Here is a 21,380-nt window from a genome sequence, read left to right as displayed (position 1 = left end):
TTGTGCCCGCAGGACACTCTGGCATTGCCACCATAATTGTCCGGCTGGCTGTCGAGGAGCCAGACGACTCCAAGAGCGAGACACGGAGGAGTGGAGTGCACCCTCGTAATGCTCGCCTCGGGCCATCTACATGCTTTTCACTTTTCTAGACAAACGGAAAAACAGCAAACGGATAAGAAGCAGTCCCATTCCCGTATCGCATCGCTCCCTGTCTTCGCTCCCTTCGCTGCCTTTGTCAGACACGGCGAACACTCATTACCACTTTTGGCATTTGTTTTCTGATTATTTTATTCCATTTGCCAGTCGTCGCCATCCTCACACTGTGGCTGCTGCTGCTGCTGCTGTTCTGCCAATGTTTTGTTTATCAAATCAAAGTAGCTGCCGGTGCACAGGGGGAAGATCCCCAAGAGAGAACTTTAACTGGGAAACCATTCTAACCCAAGCATTGAAGTCTGCCTTATCACCATTCCCCCCTGTTGCTCTTTCACTTCCTGTACCGAAATCTCTTTGCCAAATAAGTGAGTGCATTTTCCCTGCTTTCGTAATTCTTCAACGCAGCAACCCACAGCACTTGCAAAAAGTATTCGGAACGGGGCCCAATTACTGGGAAATATTTCAGCAGCCAGTGCCCCCGCAATGAGCAGACCCCTCGAACAAGGCGGCTTATGACGATTACATTCATTAGCTGAATGCTTCCAGCTTCCAGCTTCCAGTCCCAGCTCCAATCCTTCCACAGCCAAACAGACGGACAGATGGCTAAGCGCCGAGAAGTCGGAAAGGGAGAGAGAGGAAGAGAGGGAGAGAGAGAGAGAGAGAGATCTCTGATAGTGTAGCGGGGGGACGGCGGGCGGCTAAGTGCCGGCCAAGAATGCGCAACGCGGACAGAGACAGAGCAAACTGTTGAAATATAATCCCTCGAGGGTTGCTTCAACGCTTCCCGTGCAATGCCCACTCTGGGGAGAAGTGGGGGGTGTGGGGAGTGATTTTGAATATGAAGTGAAGGGCTGACTGGCTGGCTGGCTGGCTGGCTGGCTAATGCCGAGAGTCTGTTTTGCATTGATAAGCTCCACTCCTCTCCCCCTCCCTCTCCCTCCACCAATCCTTTAGAAAACATTTCTCTGAGCTGTGATCTCCCCTCCCCTCCGCTGTCTGTTTTTTTATGACACATTGCCATAAAAATAAAAAATATATCAAGTGCGCAGTCCGAATAAAAAGCTCCCCTCGGGGCAGAGCGTAGAAACTTTTATCAGACGGAAAAAAATAATAATAATATGACATGTTTATGCGCCGCAGACGCAAAGGGAGAGAGGGTGAGAGGGAGAGGGCGACACCGAAGACGCCTTTAAAGTTTCTACGCATGCAAATCGTGTAAATAATTCAAGAGCTCCTCCTGCCGTCAGGCGGCGGCGCTGCGGCGTCTTCTTCGCTGTCCCTTTTGTGTGACACTGACGCGGCCGTGACACATGTGCCCGCGGGAGAGACAAATAAATTATTAAGTTGTTAAAGCAACTCCAACCGCGGCAGCAGTGGCAGTGGCAGTCACTCATATTAATACGCTAAACGTTGCAACAAAGTGCTGTAGGAAGTCGCTGCCAGATGGGAGCAGACATTAGAAATTCAGGTGGGAAAAAATATGATTTAAAATGCGGGAGAAAGCTGAGTGCCAACTAATTAGGGTGGACCCAACTCAAATATCAGCAATTAAGTTTCGAATCTCAACTGCTGCAGCTATTTACGCTGACATTTAGCATGATTATTCTGGCGAGTATCACGAGTATTACGAGTGTCTGCTCTGCCACTTAAAGCCAAAGCGACGCAAGATTTGATCTTTGCCAAGTGGCAGACAGCACAGCGTTGACAGCACAACCCCCCACCGCACCCCACACGACAATCCACAGCTTGTAGGCTGCACTCCAAGGGATAGGACAGAGAGTGGACAGCGGAACGCAGATAAAATCGCAGACTTGGCGGCGTCGCCGTTGTCGTGCTGCCGGGCGCCAGCGTCGAGTCAGCAACAAGTTGCCAGCTAGCTACTGTGTGCCTGGCGCTGATTATCAACAGAATGTTGCCCATAATTTAGGGCCTCCACGATGCAGCTTGCTATAAATAAACAGCCTCAGCTCGCAGCTCCCTCCCAGTCGTGTCTGGTCTGATTCTCATTACGTGCGTGTCTGCGGTAGATGCATATTTAATGGTAGCCAAAAGCTCGTTAAGCGTGCCCAAATTTTAGTTGTGCAACATTTAGTTGGAGCCACCAAAAACTCACCCGAAGAGTGGCAACTTTTCAGAAATGATGTGCACGAGACGGCAGATCGTAAAAAGATGATATATCATGAGAGAGAGAGAGAGAGAGAGAGACGTGACGGCTCGACTCGAATGTCTCTCGAGCAGGTGGCCAGGCCAATCGGGCTTGAATTATAACGCATTGCAGCCATAAAGCCAGCGACATATGGAACGAGCCTAAGTAGCTCGTGTTGCGGCCCCCCGAATATGGCATTTGGCAGTTAGCGCGGCACTTCCATTCACTCAGACCGCGCACATAAATATCATTTACCGCCATTTCGTGTTGCACATGCAACACGTGGCTATGGCAATGGCCATTCCCCGCTCGGCTGCAGTTTGCCCACAGATTTGGGCACAGCCATAAAAATTGTGATGTCTTCTGCTCAGCAACGATAACAAATAGCCGCGGAAATGTATTTACATATTTTGCGGTGGAGAGCCTAAATGTTGCACTCGTAAATTGTGTATTTATGATTGATTTTCAACATTAACAAAATGGAGCTGTTGCTTGACTTTTCCTTAACGATCGTTAGAGCGAAGACCTTCTGTTTAGTGCTTGGAGCCACCTTGGCCCTAATTAGTTTTGCACAATGAGCTGGCGATCAACCGCACTGGAACCCAATAATTTGACTTGTGTCTGCCCTGAGCTTACCTGCCGCACTCAGCTCTTCTTCCATTCATTGGGATCTGTGATGGCAGCAGGATATGGGCGCGGGGATGGGCACACTTGAGGCATGAGTAATGCGTGGCGCGCTGCAGTCGCCTTTGAGGCACGATAAAAAGCTTAAAATACAACTTACAATGCTGCCAAGATATGAATATAAAGCGCACATCGCATTGATTTATGTGGCAGTCGAAAGGAAGCAACTGACGGCGATGGTTTTTTAAATTGGATTACGAGCTGCTTGTCTCTGCCCGTCGCTGATTTGCATGCCAAGTGTGGCTGCGTGGCTGCGTGGCTGAGTGGCTGTGTTAGCCGATTAAAAATAAGTCAAGACGACAGCTTATCGAGCTACTGATTCGTCTAATTAATTAGCGACTTGTGCTAATATCAGAAAAGATCCAAAGCCAATATGGAAACCAGCAGAAAGCGAAACAAAAAGGGAACTGGGAACAGGGAACCGCAGACGAAACAGCAAATAAACAAATGAGGGGAGTGTTCCATTCCATTCCATTTCGTTTGATTGCGATTTTGCTGTGGCGCTCACCCCAGCTATAACAGGACAGGGTGAGGGAGAGGGAGAGGGAGAGGGAGAACTGGGACAAACCGCAGAATCTAATTCCGAACATGTCTGCAGAGCATGTGGAGTCATCTGGCAAGGGGGAAGAGCATGTATGTTCGAGTCAACAAATGTCTATTTGGCGGGTGTGTAAAACAATATTTGAACTGGAGAAGGAAAAAAGAAAATGAAAGGTGGATGCAGCAGCGACAGCAGGGACCCACGCAACAATCCAAATATTTTCATAACAAATTTAAAACAACAGAGCCATGAAGTGGAACACGTTGCAAGCATTTGGTCAGAAGTACTTCATGCAACAGGGAACTGGGAACAGTTGTGTGTGTGGGAAGCAAGTTTTTGCGGCGTGCAACCGAGCGGAATCAGACATGTGGGAAGACATTGCAGAGGGGTAGAAAAGTTTGAACCCATCAAAGCCAAGTACTACTGAGATATAATCCCCCCTCCTGCGGAAACCCTGCTAAGACCCTGAACTCAAGAAGTGGCACACGTGTCCGCGTTTACAATTCATTACGAACGCCTCAAACTTAAACCCCGACATTGACTTTGCTCTCTGGCTGACCCAAAGTCAATTTCAGTGGGGAACTACATTGTCAACCCCGGGGACGACTGACTGGCTGAGGGGCGACTCAAGATGCATAACGGCATCTGGCTGTAAGCTACTTAATCTTCTGGTCGGGCGGCAGAAAGACTCGCCAAATGCAGGCTGAAAGGGTAACAAGACTTCATCATTATTTACGCATAAATTAGGATTAAGGCGGCCAGAGCACAGCCACAGAGAGAGAGAGAGAGAGGGAGGAGGCCCAGACACTTCCTCGGAACTCATATTCTCAATTTTGACCTTATTTGGCTTTGGGTTTCTGCAGAATGTCCAGCCATATACGGACGGTCACTCAGGGACCAACTAAGAGACATTTCCAGCTCCAGCAACTCTCCGCTGTCCGTTTCTCTTCGTTAATTTCGCTTCGTTATATTCAGCAACAATTTGCAAGACCCTAACGATAGCTATCCATATTTTGCTCTTCCCTCTTCCAGATCTACTCGAAATGCGACAAATTGTGGCGGAATCTCTCTCGAGCTATCCATATTTCCAACACATTCCATATGCGCATTATCAGCGCTGACAGTTTGTGTCAAATTAGTGACATTTAATGTCAGAAAAATGCGCAAATTTGCACAGAGGCTGTGGGGGGAGCAGAGAGGATTCCAAAGTAAACTCTGTCGGAGGGTTGTCACAAGCATTTGACGCTGCTAAGAAGATTAACGAATGATGCAAAGAGCACACAGACATGTTCGAGGGATCCTTCTGAAGTTGTTCTTAAGCATAAGCATGATACATGCATAAGTACTTATTTATGAATGTTTAGAGGAAATGAAGGAGAGGAAACACTCTGACTGGATTGCAAATTCAACGAAAGAATTGTTATCTACGCTCCTATTGTTTAAACCATTTTTCTAATCTTTAAATATATGCATAAAAGAGAGACAAACATAGACACCAAACCGAGAACAAAACTCGGGGAACTTTTTGCGTTGTTCCTGTGACAGTTTCAAACATTTGGTTTTCTTTTTGCGGGCTTGGTTTGTGTTTTTATAATTTGAATTTCGTATTTTTATTTTGGTTGTCACAACATTGTGGAGAGAGAAAAGCAGATACGATACGAACAGCGAAGAGAAGCGGAGAGAGTGGAGAGCCCAAACCAGTTCTCTGTTTATTTGTTATTCTTATTGTTGTCGGATGCATTGTTGCTGTTGCGGTAGTCCTCTGTTAAACATGTTTGACACGGACTCCCATGGGATATCCCCCGATCCCCTACACAATATACGAGACGCTATATTTATCTGGTTGTGTGAGCTGCTGCGGCCCGCAGATTCTCCCTCGTCCGCAACGCAAAGAGGAACGAGGAGGAACGTTGTGAGACGCGTCTTAAGCCGCGTCACAACTCTTATACCCGGTACTCAGTACTACATCTGCACCTTAGCGGTTATTTGTCAAATTTTACATTTTCTCTTCATCTGTCATCTACATCAACAACACTACTCACGCCAACACGCTCCTTTAGCTCGCCACCCTCCCCTAGAGACACACACTGCAGAGTCAGGGCAGAGGCAGCGGCAGAGTCGTGGCAGAGGATGAGTCAGAGACGTGTCAGGGGAAGAGGCCTCTGCCACTGCGCGAAGCAGAGTGTGAATGAGAGAATGTGTAAAAGCAACAAAAGCTGCTGGACAGGGTGGGTTTAGCCACTGCAACTTAATTTCTTCATTGTGGCCATAATAATGATCCAATCGGATCCCAATTTGGTGATCAGATAGATATGGTCATTCCCTACGGAATGGCGTTTTTAGTTTTCTTTTATCTTTAAAATTGTAGATTTGGGAGGTTTTCGCCCTTTTGCGGGGGCGGAAGAGGGCGTGGCTGATTTTTGAAATACACTTGTAACAGTGTGAGCATACAGAAGTCTGGATGCAAAATTTGGTGGCTCTAGCTTTTATGGTCTCTGAGATCCAGGCGCTCAACAAGACGGACGGACAGACGGACAGACGGACAGACGGACAGACGGACAGACGGACGGACAGACAGACATGGCTCAATCGACTCGGCTATTGATGCTGATCAAGAATATATATACTTTATGGGGTCGGAGACGTTTCCTTCTGTGCGTTACATACAACCGTTATGTGCACAAATACAATATACCCTATTTACTCTTCGAGTACCGGGTATAAAAAAAAAACAAACAGCAGCAGTGACGCCGCCGCTGCAGAGTTCAGTCAGAGCCAGCCTGCACGAACTTGGGGGAAAACCGATCTGGCAGTGACAAGCCGCATACCAGGAGCCACAAACAGAATGCTGACAGCCTGACAAACCATCGCTGAGCCAGGGAAGTCCGCACTCAGTCTCCGTTTGCTCTGCTTAATAATTTAATTTGTATAAATTTACCCAATATGTCGTGAGCCATCAATTTGCTACTAAAACGGGAGTGGAGTCGCCCTGCGATAATTAGCCGGCATTCCATTGTGGCACTCCCTTTTGGTCTGATCAACGATGGGACTGCCATGATGGGTGCATTTCGGAACATTTTATCGTTCTTTTCCCAATTATTGTTATACCATTCGGTTGCATTGAACCTCGTCACACAATATAGATTTCCCCTTCGAGCAAGCTTCCATTAGATAACTGTTCTGAGAGCATCGAGAACCATCCATTTCAGACTCTTATTGTCTGCAGCTTGAAGCTCTCTCTCAATTCATCTGTCTCTCCCTCTCTTTCTAACCAAGCAGCTTGCTGCTCACACGATGCGCTCTAATTATCGTCTCCCTTTTGATCTGTTCTTGAACATCAGCGCTCTCTCAACTCTTGCTCTCTCAAACACTAACAACAACGCAACTATGAGCCAGAGAGTGCACTGCCCACTGCAGGGGACATAACGGTGCGTGCATAGGTTTGGTATAAGCTGCCAGCTGGGCAGCTCAACTGCTGAATATTCAAAAGTATATACTAAGCTGCCCACCCAACGATAAAAGCGTTCCCCTAACTGCTTGCCTCGTTTAAAAATTAATATTTACACTGATTTTCTGGCCACTCCCGATACCCGATTGATGGTTGCCATAATTTGCCTGCTCGCATCGGCATTTTGCACTAAATGTCCCACAAAGTGGTCTCGGCTTCCACTCTGGACTGCAACTGCAGCGAAATGTGACTTGTTATGTTATGGGCGAGGCGACGGGTTAAGTGCTGGCTCTGGCTGCCTCCGGAGCTGCTCTTGGAAAGTGGAGCCGCAGGTTCCACCGTCCCCCAGCGACTGCCATAAAGCGGGAAAACATGTTAATTGAACCGAGATTGCAGTGCAGAAGTGGAGATTGGGAGTGAAAACAAACATGGTCGAAGAAGGGCGTCAAAACACGGATAATGCAGGTGGATACCGCAGAAGACTGGACTATATTGATTTTTCCTCATTCTGCTGATTCTCACTTGCAAATTGATACATTAAATACACTCCGTGTGTACCACCCCCAGTCGTGGCATTACTTCCAGAGTATCCCACGAATACTTACAGCAATCCACTTCACACCCAACGGCATGCCATGACATCGACGGCGGCGCTGAAAGTCGAGGCGCAACTAATTTGGCAGAATGTCAAGTGGCCGAATACCTTGGATCCGATGGCAAAGAGCTGCTGCTGCTGCTGCTGCTGTTGCTGGCAATGCCACCTACGTAGCACAGTGTACACACTCGACTACAAAGCATCGGGCAACAGCAGCCAAAATTTGTCAAGTGGCTGTAAAAAATTTCACGTATTTCGACAACGACAACGACACCCGACATCGAAATCTGTGTTGTTGTGCGACGAGAATTGTTCGATTGACGTCAACCCTGCGACACACATGCCACATGCCTTATGCCACGAACAGCTGCAACAGCAGCAAACACACAAATGCAACAACAAAAGAGCTGACAACAGAAAAGCAACAAGTGGACTCGTACCTAACATAGAGATTGGATTCCAGGTAAGCTTTAATTTGGTAAATAAATATTTTGTTGCAGCGATTTCGCTCGAGAAGAGAATTTGTCATCAAGAGGAGAAATCTGAATGCCGCCGATACTCGTAATTTGGCACTGATTGGGTCTGACGACTGACTCACAGATGAACTCACACAGATGGTTCTTTATGATTCCAGCTGTCGCATGAGTCAGAAATAATATTTGGAACGTAGAGAGGCTGCTGTTGGGCTCTCCATTCCATTTCCAAGACATCAATTCAACATCCTGCTGCCACTTGTTTTAACGGTGTTGATAATGGGAGCATTCTGTTCTCCGTTTTTCAGATATTTTCCATTATGCGGCATCATAAATTAAGGAGTAAAGTAATGCTTCTGCCCACACACACTCAGAGAGGCACGTGCTGCGTTTCTCACAGGGAAAGTCCCTCAAGTCAGCGCCCAGATTGTCCACGCAAAGGCATGCCAGTCGAAGGAAATGTACACACACTCTTCTTGGGGGATCGCAGTGCAGAATGCAGCCAAGTAAACAATTTTAATTGCATTTAAATACGACATTTATTGTGCCTGTAATATTAACGCGATGTGCAAATTACTTTATGCCATTCCAGGGAGCATAAATACCGGCGTCATGGGTGACGAATGCCAACAGCAAACAGAGACAGAGACTGGGGCCCAGACCATGTCGAGGCCATGTCTGCCTCATGTTTCCATTTTGCGGTTGCGTGGGCAACACCAACAACCATCAGCAGCTACAAAAACAGGGCCAATAATGGTGCGCCGCCTTGGCTTATGTACGAATGTTGTTGGCACCCGCAGGAACAATGTTGCAAAGTTTCATTTTCCTCTGCTTGTTAGGCTGCACTTTTAAAGGTTTTCTTTTACTTCTTAACGTGACATTGAATTGGTTACGTTTGCGTCGTGGGAAATTTGGAAATACGAGCCAGCCGCAGAACACCGCAGGGCCAACAGACAACAACTGCAATTTAATAGGCCATAAATCAGTCATGAATGAAGGTGGACATGAAGATGTATCTTCGTGGCAGAACTGGGCCAAAGCCGTTTGACTGACAAATGACAAAACGGTTTCGCTCCACATTCCGCATGCCCTCCAGGCTCCAGTTAATTGAACATTTTGGCATAGTGTCAGCATCCAGAAGCATTCCATTAAGTCTTGCCCGACCAATTATACAAACATGTAAGATAATTACCATCCATCCAACCGTCGGCAGATACTGACTGACAGACACTTTTGACTGCCTCGCCTGCAGTAAACTTCATTTTTGCTGCCTTTGTCCTGTGTGTGTGTGATTTTTGCTGAACTTTAATTAAAACTGTGGGCATATCACAAATCAGGGGAAAAGGTGACGCAGCTGTCAAGACGAGTTCGCATTTCGAGTCCAAAAATCCTGACCCCCATGGCTGGCCTGCTGTGCCGTTCGCTGCTCTCCACTGGCTCTCACTCGTAACTCATGCTGGGATGTTGCAATTTTTCATGCCTCATCGCTGCAGTTGCAGTTCATTTCGTGCGCCACGTGACCTGGCAGAGTCCGTGCTTGGGCCATTGGGCAGATCAGCCAAATGCGATTTGGTTTGGAGGCGCGTGTTGCTAGACTTATGGATTTATAGCCCATGGGTTTCGATCTGGGGGGGTGTAGCTGGAGAGGTATGTAAAATGATATTGATGGACGGGCAGCTGATGTGTAATCGAAGCACTGAGTTCTGAGCCGCTGTGTTCACTCATTGTAATCAAACGAAAGTGATATTCGAGGCTGTTCAATCTCTCTTTCTCATTTCAGTCTTTAATTATTTTGTATTTTTAGGGGAAATTCAGTCAGATATCACTAATTACGTTTACAAATTGCTGCCTACCCACCACACAGCCACAAGCAATTTGTTTTAATTAAAGAAAAATACACAGAATATTTATGAAAATGCAAGTAAAAATTCAAGTCATACTCGTAGTTCCTTTCCGACAGTTCCTGGAGCAGAATAATTACACGGCATAACCCATAAATTCAACTAATTGAAACTGAAATATTTTTCGGCGTTCCCCGCGCACACATGTCAGGCCTCATTAAACATTTCATAACAGGAAAGGTCGTTAAATATATTTACCTAGACACAAGAATGCGCTGCCAACTAGAAGGTAAGAGTGGCATAGTGCGTGGTTCTCAAAAACAACCCTCGAAAGGGAAGCAGAAGGAGCAGAGGAAAGTGCATAGTTAACCGAAGTGTTAATGGGACACGCTGAGAAACTAAAATCTTGGAGAGGGAGCGATGACGAGGGACCACAGATCCGTGGCAGAGGAAGCGACAGCGACAGCGGCAGCGACAGCGGGGAGAGAAGCATTGAAAAATGTGCGGCCAGCGTTTTGTCATCAACCCTCCTCCATCACCGCTCGAGACAGAAGCCGATCCGAAACGGGCCACATCTGGGAATTGAAGTCGGAATCGGAATCGGAATCGGCAACGGCATCGGCAGCGTGTGCATTTCGTAACGGGATAATGTGCAGCCAGCGCCGCGCAGTAGCAGCGAACGCGTGCGCCAGCAGTGGCTGGGGAGAGGTAGCAGCGACATCGACAGATGTTTACCAAATTGATTAGATTGAGGGCGGAGCGGGGATGCTGAACAGTTAGCTATTGAATGACGATGTGGATGATGCATAAAGTGAACCATTCCAGACGAGGGTGTGCCAAAGTGCAGCACTTTTACGGGAAAATCCATTGTGCAGTTAACGATATTGAAAGATTAAATATAGATTATCCAGAGGAGGAACCACCGCACTGGGGTTGATTGAGACTCGGACACTAACTCAATAACTGCCCCACATCTATCCCACACCAAACTTACAGGAAGCCGATCGATTATGTGTAAGAATAATCAGCACAGGGAGCAAGACGGACTGCCTTCTGGGTGTTCCTTTGTGGTTAGTGCCATAAACAATCTGCAAGACGCCATAAACACCAACTGACGCCAACATCGTACGAGTCGGAGTCGACAAAACATATGCAAAAATAGCGAAATAATACGGAAAATGCAAACTGGGCGGACTGGCGTCTGAGGTGGCAACGCCACAGCAGCTACAGCTACAGACAAAGCAAACAAAATGACAAATGTGTCTAGCCGCGGAGCAAGACTGAGCAGAAGGGAACGCCATCCAAGAAGTTACTGTAGAGGCAGCTCCTGTGACGCAAGATGTATGGCAAGAAAGACAAGCAAAACTCCTCATAATCATTTCTTATTCCTCTCTGCCACCTCCACCCATCTGGCAACGCTCAAAGATAACGGATTAAAGTTGTGCCAGGAGCGGACTGAGTTCTCTCCCCTCTGCACGTGTGCTGAAATTTCGTGTTATTAAAAACGAATTATGAATTATGTGTTTTGTGTTTTGTGTGTTTTCATAATTTTTCATTTATGGCTTGTCTCTGCTGCCTGTCCATTGTTGCTGAGCAGCAGAATGTGCCGCGTGGATTATATTTTTGTGCCCCGGCCTGTCATAGTTGTGGCACATCCCAACACGCACACACACACGCACAAAGATAAGAAGGGATTATGTGTGTGAGTGCTGTGCGGTCGGGGAGGGACTCCACCGAGTGGCAGCCGGGATAATGGTGGAGGAAACTTTTAGATTTGTCAGAACGGAAAGGTGCAAAAGCAGAGGAGGAGCAGAGGAGCATATGCTAGCTCTGGGACTGTAATTGTGATGGGATTAGGCTTTACCTGCAGAAAAGTTGTGGCTTGTTCTGCTTGGAGGAGATTTTAAATGTTTTAAAACATATCTTTCAACCTATTGCCATAAAGAACCCGCACTATAAAAGTTCTACGTTCATCGGGGATAGATATCGCCCATCTCAAGCTCAATTGGATTGCCACTTAATCATATCAATTCCGAAGAGAGCAGGGAAAATGCTCGAACAGGGGAAAGCCATTAAAGTGATTTAATAGCCGATAAAACTCACAGACACTCACAGCTACACACAGAGAGAATGTCGAGAGACTCGAAGAACAATATGCTGACCCCGAAGGGGGTACTCCGAGGGGAGTACAATGGCCACTAAACACACACTAACCGCACACAATTACGTTCGCATTGTTCCGCTTTTGCTCCGTGGCGGAGCGGAGCGGAGGGAACTATTCCCCGATACTCAAGTGCTTTTCAACACTTTTTTGCTTCGCTTTTGTGCCGTGATGTGATGGAAACACGAGAGCGGAGGTGTGCTGATGGTTGGCGCAATTAGAGTGCGGTGACAATGACACAAAAACGCGACAAAGCACTGCGACTCTGGGGCAGTGCAGGAAGTGGCAGCGGCTTTTAACAAGCGTTCTTTGTCCTTTGTGCCAGTGCCAGCCAAATCTCGGTTTGCGCCTTTCAAATAGTTCGCATCAGCAAACTACGCCAACAAATCGCCGGGGAATTGCCCAACAGCAGAGAGGACGGATACCAGTAGAAGATTTGTCTGCCATCTACCAGACAGCAACAAATATTTAACTATATTTGCATATTCGACCAGCGGGGAGTCGGGTTGAAACAACTGGCTATAGCTTTGATTGATGAACATGTGCAACGCATTTTGGGATGACTTTTTTGCCGCCTCTCTTTGTTTTTTGGGAGTCCTGACAGTCCTTGTTTTCCTTCGGCAGACTGCATGAAAAATTCAGTTGAAAATTCGTTTCAGTTGACAATCTGCCGTTGGCTGGCTTGGCCCCCGTCCTCAAATTTTGATTATTTTCAACTTTGACCAGACTGTGCCCGTCTCCCTGTGTGTGTGTCTGTGTTTACCGTTTCCAAATAGTTGCAACGTTTAGTTGATTAATAGCCACAGAGCGGCAGCAACAGCAACAGCAACAGAAACAGCAAACGACAAAAAAGCGAAGGGTAATGCCTCAGAATTGAGTCTGGCCATCCGGTAAGCCTTTAGTTGAAGCTCCGCAAAAGGCTTTTAGCAATTTAACGCACAGCTTAACAGCTGCCCGGACGACGGGGGGTCAAAGTGTAGCCTGCAAGGGTGAACCTTGTCACCCCTTTCTGTTTGTTCTGCGACGCTTTGGCAGGTGGGAGAAGTGTAAACATTGGCACTGCAGGTGCCAGTCGAAGTCTGATCTTTGTATCGTGGGTTCAAGCTTAGTTTTGTCTGCCAAAATGTACCTGCAAAGAAATAAGAGAAGGTTGCGATTAAGGAATGTTCGTGCAGGGCTGACGCTACTTAGTAATAATTGGGGACTGTGTTAGCGATAGCTTTGGCAGCTCTAAACTCCTCCTGACTGTTTGATCCCTCAAAGTTGAAGTTTATGGAGCTGCCAATGAGTCTGTTTCCTTTCATAATGAGCACACAGCAGAACCCTACAGAAGCTCCGCCCCAGGGCCTTGTCATTAAATCACTAAACACCCGAGCCCTAAGATCACAGATTTCTGCTCCCAGAGTTTTCAATTAAGTGGCTGCAGCCTCGGGCGCGTCTCATCTGCATAACTATTATTAAAAGTCACTTGCCCACCCACATGTCGGGCTGCCAAAAGTTCGTTAAACCGGTGGCGGAGTCAAGAGGCAGCCGACGGTCCCGCATGCAGCGCCGGGCTGGAGCTAATCGCCAAACTATGCCAGAAATCACGTAACCCTCCATTAATCAAGGCGCAGTCATACAAAATTGTAGCTCTGCTCCCGTTCCTTATGGCTATTAACTGGCATTTCCGCACTTGAATGGCTCCCAACTTGAGTGCAGCATTAGTCAAGCCAAAGACCTTGATTAGATGAGATGCGCGCAGTCGTTGGCTGCGTTTTGTCTTGGGGCCATTCCATTCCATTTAATTATTTTGACAGACACTCGAGGATGGCAGACCGACTCCCAATGATTTTTCATATTTTCCTTAATACATTTAAAGTGCTGCCGCTGCCGCTGCAGCTGTGCCCCTGCCTGTGCCCGTGGCGACAGTCGCTAAGTGGGGGGAACGGGCCGGGCCGCGTGTCGCGTCTGACGCCGCAAGTGACATTATGACGAGTGCTGGTGGAGCAGAGCAGGCGCTGGCAGGGAGAAGAGGCCGCTCGCAGTGCAACTCAAGCGCCAGCAGACACAGCGGCAAAGCCAATTTGGATCCGCATATCCCCCAGACAGCGCGTAATCAAGAGAAATTAGATTTCGACGTGCTCGATTGGTCGGTCCCTCAGCCTCCGCCGCACGGTAACATCTTGTCTGGCCAAACTCCGACGGCGTCGGCGAGACTCTTTGGCTAATTTTGAGAAATTGTTCAACAAAGTGGCAGACGGTGGGCGGACGGCAGCGCATCTCCTCGCAAAGTTATTCTCTCTCTCCGCTCTCCGCTCTCCGCTCTCCGACTCTTTGGCCAATTGTATTGGGTGATTAATGCTCCGATCATGGCTGTTGATTTTCGAGTGCATTTTGACATTTGATGCATTGCATTGCTCCACACTTTCCGCTTTGAATTTGCCCTCCCTCGCGTCTGCGCTGCTATTCGTTTTCATTTCGTTCTTCGCTCCATTGTAATGAGGTTTCAATAACTCCATTTGTCTCTGTCTCCGGCAGATTTGTCTGGGATATCCCAGCAAGTGTCTGTGCAAGCAGCTGCTGATAAGTGGGCAAAACCAGAGAGGGAATCACTGTGGGAGTTATATTAAAACGGGCTTTAAGGTAAGCGAAATAAATAGATGAAACTTCAAAGAGAGCAAGGTACAAATCCCTCTCAAATGTTTCCCGTTTTAGCTGGGAAAAAATCAAACTACAACTGGGAATCCTCCGTGTCCGCTTTGCCTCAATCGAAGGCCCAACTATTTTCGCATTTATTTATGCTGCTCCTTAACCAAACTTGGCCCTAGTTCCGCTCTCCACCAAAACACTTTGCCACTACAAATGGCAACACATTTTGTCTACAGCGGAAGCGGATATTAGTTGCAGTCTACCCACCGGGAGGCACCCCTCTCGGCCAGCCCCAAACAGGCACATTTATCTGGCTCTGTTTGGAAATGTTGGTGACTGGACAAACACGTTTGTCGAGCTGGCCGGATATGCAGGCCACGACGACATATTGCAATTTGGCAGCGCCACAACTCGGGTCAACGGAGGGTCGATTACCCACTCCGCTGCGCCGCTCCCCTTGACAAACGAGCCGCTCGGACTTCAGGCTCTGCTCGAGGGGAAAAAAAACCAGACAAATGCCGAGAGGAGCAGGAGGATCTTGGCAGCAGCAGCAGCCATGTACAATGGGCGCCCGCCGACGCACAATGAATTATTTGATGGCGCGTAATGTCTTTATGGAGCAACGAAATGGCGCACATTTGGCAGAATGATAATGTTTGAGGACATTTAAATCAAATTGCACACTGGAGGCAGCAGCAGCAGCAGCAGCGGAAACAGGAAATACAATTTGCATAAAATTCATTTTGAGCGGCCATTCTGGCCCCGCCATAAAGAACTGACAAAAATGTAAATGCAACACGCGTATCCGTATCTGTGGCTGCTGCCTCCTAATTGACATTTGCGACCCAATGGCAGGTCCATTTGCAGCGGCGAATGATCCTTCCTTCCTTCGTTCCTTCAGCAAAATCAATTGATTGCCGAGTCCTTTCTGGCAGGGCCTCTAATTTGTGTTTAGTGGCATGTGGCCTGTTTGCCAATTACTTGACACAGCAGTTGCTGTCCCGCGCCCCTCTTCATTGAATATCTCTCCATCTTTCTGTTGCCTGTCTGCCTGTCTCCTGTCTCCTGGCTAAATGTTTGCCTACAATTTGGCTCAACTGCTCACAGTGCGTATGTGTATTATTTCCTTTTGCTACGTGCTCCCCACTTGGTTCTGGCCAATCTCCCCCCTGCAGCAATACGTGTGCGACATTTCGGAATAGCCAGTGTAATTATATTGATGAGGGTGCCAGGCCAGGCCAGCGAGGCCTTGAAGAGGGAGCAAAAAGTTTAGGTCCCAGCAAAAGGGAGAAATTAATTTTTTCTCTGCTCTGTGACTGGCATTTTAAGTGGCCAAAGTAATGTCGCAGTAGCCTGAATTTTAAAGATAATTCAGCCATCAGCTGAACACTCAACGATCGACCTCCCGAGTCAGGGAAAACAATCATTGAAGTCAGCCAAATACTGCCTTGTGGCGTCTAAAAAATGAGCGACAGCCGAGCAACGTGGTTACGTGACTTGTCAACTAATTACAATACTTATTACGTCCATCCAGCTGCCTGACAACAGCACATCCTTGGCGCATTCTTGGCCCACTCCCCAGGTAATTAACGCGCACCCCGAGGAGCAGCTCATAAAAGTACCACCCAGGGAGGAGGAACACGCGTTCATAATTTGTTTTGGGTTCCGGCAGTCATCAGCTGCCAGCCCCTGCTCCGCTGTCATTTTTATGAAAATTCTGCAATAAATTAAAAATTATTGCTGCCGCTGTCCCGCTTTTGTTCTTATATAGCTTAATTTTTTGTGCTGTGCCATTTTATGTTAATGTCCGCCATTCGCGCAGGTGATAAAGTTGCTCCATTATTCATTCCGCAGCGCAAGAAGAGACTTGAAGGTCCAGACAATTTATGCAGGGACATGTCTAGCTCTGCAGATACACTGCTGAGAGCCTATTTGTTCAGCGGATCTTAAATAAAGTTCCCTAATTCAAGGCATCTCTTTCCTTTCCTCATCCCTGGCCCACTTTTCGAACGTGTCACTGTGCAAAACTTTTAATCTATTAGCTGGTGGGAGTGTGTGACTCTTCAGTTTCACTTTATTGGCACTGCGAACCTTCGAATTCGTTTTACCCTAATCAAAACAGAGAAAAAACTGAAATGAAAACTCATTATGTGACCCTAGACCGAGCTCCGTGCCGTTTCCCCCAAGCCCAAACCCGAACCCATTTCTGTCTCGCTTTACGTCTCACTTTTATCGGAATCCTCACGCCACTCTGAAAAGCCTTTTCGATTTTGCGCCGAACAAAAAACGAGCGTGACAATACCAAATGTGACTTTGAAAATTTGATAAATGACCCAAAAAGTGGCAGACGTTGCGGGCAGGGGTAGACCTTCGATGTCGTTGTCTGGACGTGAAATAATATTCAGGCAGCGGCAGAGCGGAACTGAAGCGGCTCTCGGAAGCCCCAGCCGAATCAATAAATGAATGAGTGAGTGAGTGAATGAATCAATGGGTAGAGTGGCAAACGTGCGAGGAACAAATAAAATAAGGAACTGAAAACCCGCGACAGTTTTCCTTTGACAGCGAACAGAAGGCGGGAGGGCGGGAGTGCCGAACGTGCAGCCAAGCGCCACATGTGACGCCTCCAACTCCATCTCCAGCTCCTCATTGACTCATTTGAGCCCCGCCGCCGACTTTCGTCACAGTCAAAGTCAAAGTCAAACAGGAGCCTCTGCTCATACCCCAATTGGCCTTCTTGGCGGCAAATGGTTCCGTGTTTATTCTGCGCTTCGCTCCCCAAATATTGATATTAAAAAATCGCATCACGTCGCTGCTGTTTTTTCTTGTAAATAATGTGGTGGAAAATGTACTACGAAAAGCCCACGTCTGTGTGTGCTGTGGGGGGAGCGGGGAGTGTGAGCCAGCTGGATAAATGCGATTTAGTGAGAGATTTGCTCTCTGAGCTTCCAAAGGGATTTCGCTTGGAATCAGAACTGACAGGTGTCAATGGAGGAACGAGTGCAGCTTGGGCCTTGTGCTTCATGCGAAATATCTGCTGCCGCTGAAGCCATAAATTAGGAGCTCTTCGATACTCCAAAAATACATAAAGATACAATTAGAATTATTTATGGGATGCAAGGATTGAAGCTCGGAATTATTTGAATTATTTCTGGCAGTCAATATTCGAATTGAAATGAAGAGAGAAAAGCGCGTGATCAGAACTGAATGTAGAAATGAATGTAAAGAAAATAGAGCAAATATAAATAAATATCAGAAAAACACGCCCTCAGCCGGAAAAGTGAGCAAAGGTAAGGCAGCCATGGGTTGGAGCTACAGGAAAACCCACGTGCAGTTGAGGTTGGAGTCTACGAAATTGAAAAGGACAAGTTAAGCGGCCGGGACCACAGTGACAAAGAGAGAGATGGGGGAAAACATGGCTAATAGAAAAAGGAAATGCGGGAAATAAGACGCACAAGAGCACAAGGAAAAGCAGCATAATAAATCATGGCCGACTACTTGGAGCAGAAACAGGATCAGGGCATGGCAGGACATTCGCTTTATCATAAAAACCAGCTAAATAAATACAGGAAATAGCAAGGGAAAACCGAGAGACCCTGATGAGAAATAATAGCGCAAAGAAAAAGCGACAAAGTCAATTATGCAGGCAACAGGAAAATGGAAAAGTGGAAAACACAACGGGGCCACAGCGCCCTGCGTTATGCTTTAATAAACTCGAACTGCCATCCGCAGAGCTGAGCGGAGTCTCCGGACTCCAGACAGTATTATTGAAATATTAATGACCTTCAGCATTATTGTTACACAAAGGCGGGAGCTAGCTTCAAACTGGGCAAAGTTTGGGGCCTGGCAAAATCGAATTGCAAATTGCAATCAAAACTTAATCAGTTTACAGGCTTAGACAAGCCACCGGCTGTGTCTGGCGCCCTCTCCACTCCTCTGCCACTATTTGCAGAGTTCTCAATTAAACAAAAAAGCTCTTCCGCATCCCCACTCAAACTCCCCGAAAAAGGGAATATTTTTCGAAAAATTAAAAGGATTTTGTGCGTCAATATTGACACAAGACTTCAATGCGGCCGCTGCATGAACGAAACTGCTGGCACGGGATGATGGGGAGGTACATTTTTGGACATTCTTCTGCTTTCCCCAGAGCGCCAGACATGAATGTAACATTGCAGCTCTTAGCGGTTTGATAAAGTGAGCGGATGAATGGGGAAACTAGCGCAGAAAGATAGGAAGAGCATTTACTTCCATGGATGATAAGCGATAAGAGAGAGGAAAGACAAACAAAAGTTAAGGAAGAGAAATGGAAGGGAAAGGGAATATTTGCTTATTGAATTGTATTGTTAAATTTGTCTATTTGTGTTGTTGTTTTTTTGAGGCTGGTTTCCCAGAGCCCAACCCACTAGTTAAAGGGCCAAAGGACCTGGTTGGGCGTTGCCCTGGGCAAGTGTGAAAAACGTGGAGTTCTTTGCTTTCTTTTTGTTCGCGCTTCAATTAAATTTAATTGCATTTTGAAGGGTCATAAATCTCACACAGTGGCAGCCGAAAAACTACGCACAACCGAGGCATTCAGTCCCACACTCCCCCCGCACAGGCGGCACAAATTGCAATATGCAAAGCGAGACAAAATGCGACCATTGATTAATGGGGTTCAATGGCAGGGGGGGAAAGAGTACCAAATGGGAACCAGAAGGAAAGTCAATCACGAAACAAATTGCAGCCACTGTTTGGGTGACTCTCGATGGGGTTGACGGGTAGATCGAACAACGAACAGAACGAACGAAATCCAGAGATCAAAAAGCTTATTAAATGCGGTCGGCTCTCCGCTCTCTGCGGAATTCGTTCAATGCGAACGAAATCCAGAGATCAAAAAGCTTATTAAATGCGGTCGGCTCTCCGCTCTCTGCTAGCTGTCAAATATTCCATTCATCTTGAGAATATTCGGCAGAGGGGAGATGCAAATCAGGCCCGCTCCCTGGTGTTAATTTATTTATTGCTCCGGCATTGGGGCCATCAAAATATTGTGGAAGACAAAAACTTTTCCCCCTAGATAACTTTAAAAATCTATAATGCGGCCATTCATTTTAATTATTCACGCAACAAACTCTTGGATTTTACAATACAAAACAGTCTGCGGAGAGTGTGAGCGGAGCGATGGCTTCCACTTGATTTATCGCCCTGCTGGCTGGGGGGCTGCTCCCGTATAATGCGATAAGAACATCGATTGTTATTTATTGTTCTGCGAGACATTTCATTTAAGACATTTTCAGAGCAACATTTAAGTGCGAAACATAGCTGGCAACCTGTGGGAGGGTAAATAATGGAATTGCCATTGAAATAAAGTTCGAGCATTGAGGAGTAACTTTTTCCTCCTTGCTTCTTAGCTCATTTGGCTTTACGTATCGCTTTTTCCTGCACTCTTGAGTGCGATTTCCAAGTACCAGTTGGCCACCGTTGCCATGTCCAACTGGAGCTTTGTGCTCCCCCTCCAAGCTGTCTCTGCTGCAGCTGGCTCTCCGGTCTCCAGTTCTTTTGGACCCTGGCAGCCTCTCCAAAAAATCATAACGCACTCTGTACATGTGCCACAATCAAACTGCACTTCAATGCCAAACTGCAATGGCAGACATTCAGTCATGTAACAAAAAACCCCAAAATCTGTGAGCACTCGATGTCTCTAAGGTGGAGTCTTGACTCATATCGTTCCATTTTCTAGTTTGCCGTTGCCGTGGCCGTTGCCGTTCATGGACCGTAAAATGAGGTTATGCTCGGGCCGCTGCCTCGTCTTGCTGCTGCGATTGGAACATGGAACATGGAGCACTTCTTACTCGCCCAAAGTCTCTGTGAGTGCGCTTCTGTGGGTGATTTATGAAGAGCAATTTTAATGACATTTCCTACGAGAGTATCGACACATATCGGCTGTGAGCTGTGAGCTGTGTGCTGTGTACGTGTGCAGCAGGGTGCGGGCTCCCCACTGTCAGCTCTGCTGCTGCTGCTGCTGCTGCTGCTGCTGCATCGGATGCATTAGCTTCAGCTGACGACGACGACGCGTCGTGTCGTGTTGTGTCGGAGCAGCTTTGGCAAGTCATGCGTGGCGGCCCAAACTTGTCACGCCGGTGATGACGTATGCACTTCTAGGCATGGACACACCTCCAAATGCAGTCAAGCTCGATAGATGGAAGATTGCAGTGGGACTATTAACTATGCAGACAACCCCAAAAGCACTGAAAATCACCTAAATTATTTTCTTACTACTCCTCAAAATATTAAAAACTAAAATTACTATAAATATAATCCACTTAGCGAACAGCTAAAGCCAGCAGCTTGGATCTGCTACGCATCGGTGAATGGTAACCGCCCGATTGTTCAAAACAAAAACTTCGCATGAATAATCGAGGCTCATAAATCTGGCACTGATTTGGTGTCCAGCAATCGACTCCTTTTGTTGTCGGAGTGATAAGCGTGTTCCTTTTCTGTTTCTTTTTTGCTTTAGTGGGTCACATGAATCAGTTGCTGCCCAATGCCCAAAGACCAATGTGCAGCAGCAGCAGCAGCAGCAGTAGCGGCAGCAGCAGCAGAAAAAAGCAAAATGCAGACGGAACTTGTGCCAAGTGGGAGGGGGGATTTGGCTTTGTTGTTCGGTTTTTGGGAGTCAGTAAATAAATAACGAGGAACTGTGGCCAATATATATACATATATTTGTATGGAAATGC

At 47.1% G+C, this 21,380-nt stretch overlaps 1 protein-coding gene across 2 annotated transcripts in view; it reads right to left on the bottom strand.

Annotated features, from left to right (window-relative positions):
- The window catches only part of LOC117900279 (E3 ubiquitin-protein ligase TRIM9), a 73,599-nt gene that overhangs the window by 7,614 nt on the left and 44,605 nt on the right, over positions 1-21,380 (bottom strand). The window lies entirely within an intron of this gene.

This window comes from Drosophila subobscura, chromosome U, assembly GCF_008121235.1.
Source record: "Drosophila subobscura isolate 14011-0131.10 chromosome U, UCBerk_Dsub_1.0, whole genome shotgun sequence".
In the NCBI taxonomy this organism is placed as follows: Eukaryota; Metazoa; Arthropoda; class Insecta; order Diptera; family Drosophilidae; genus Drosophila; species Drosophila subobscura.
The sequence above is the reverse complement of the archived record's forward strand: the minus strand, read 5'-3'. Positions and strand labels throughout refer to the sequence as shown.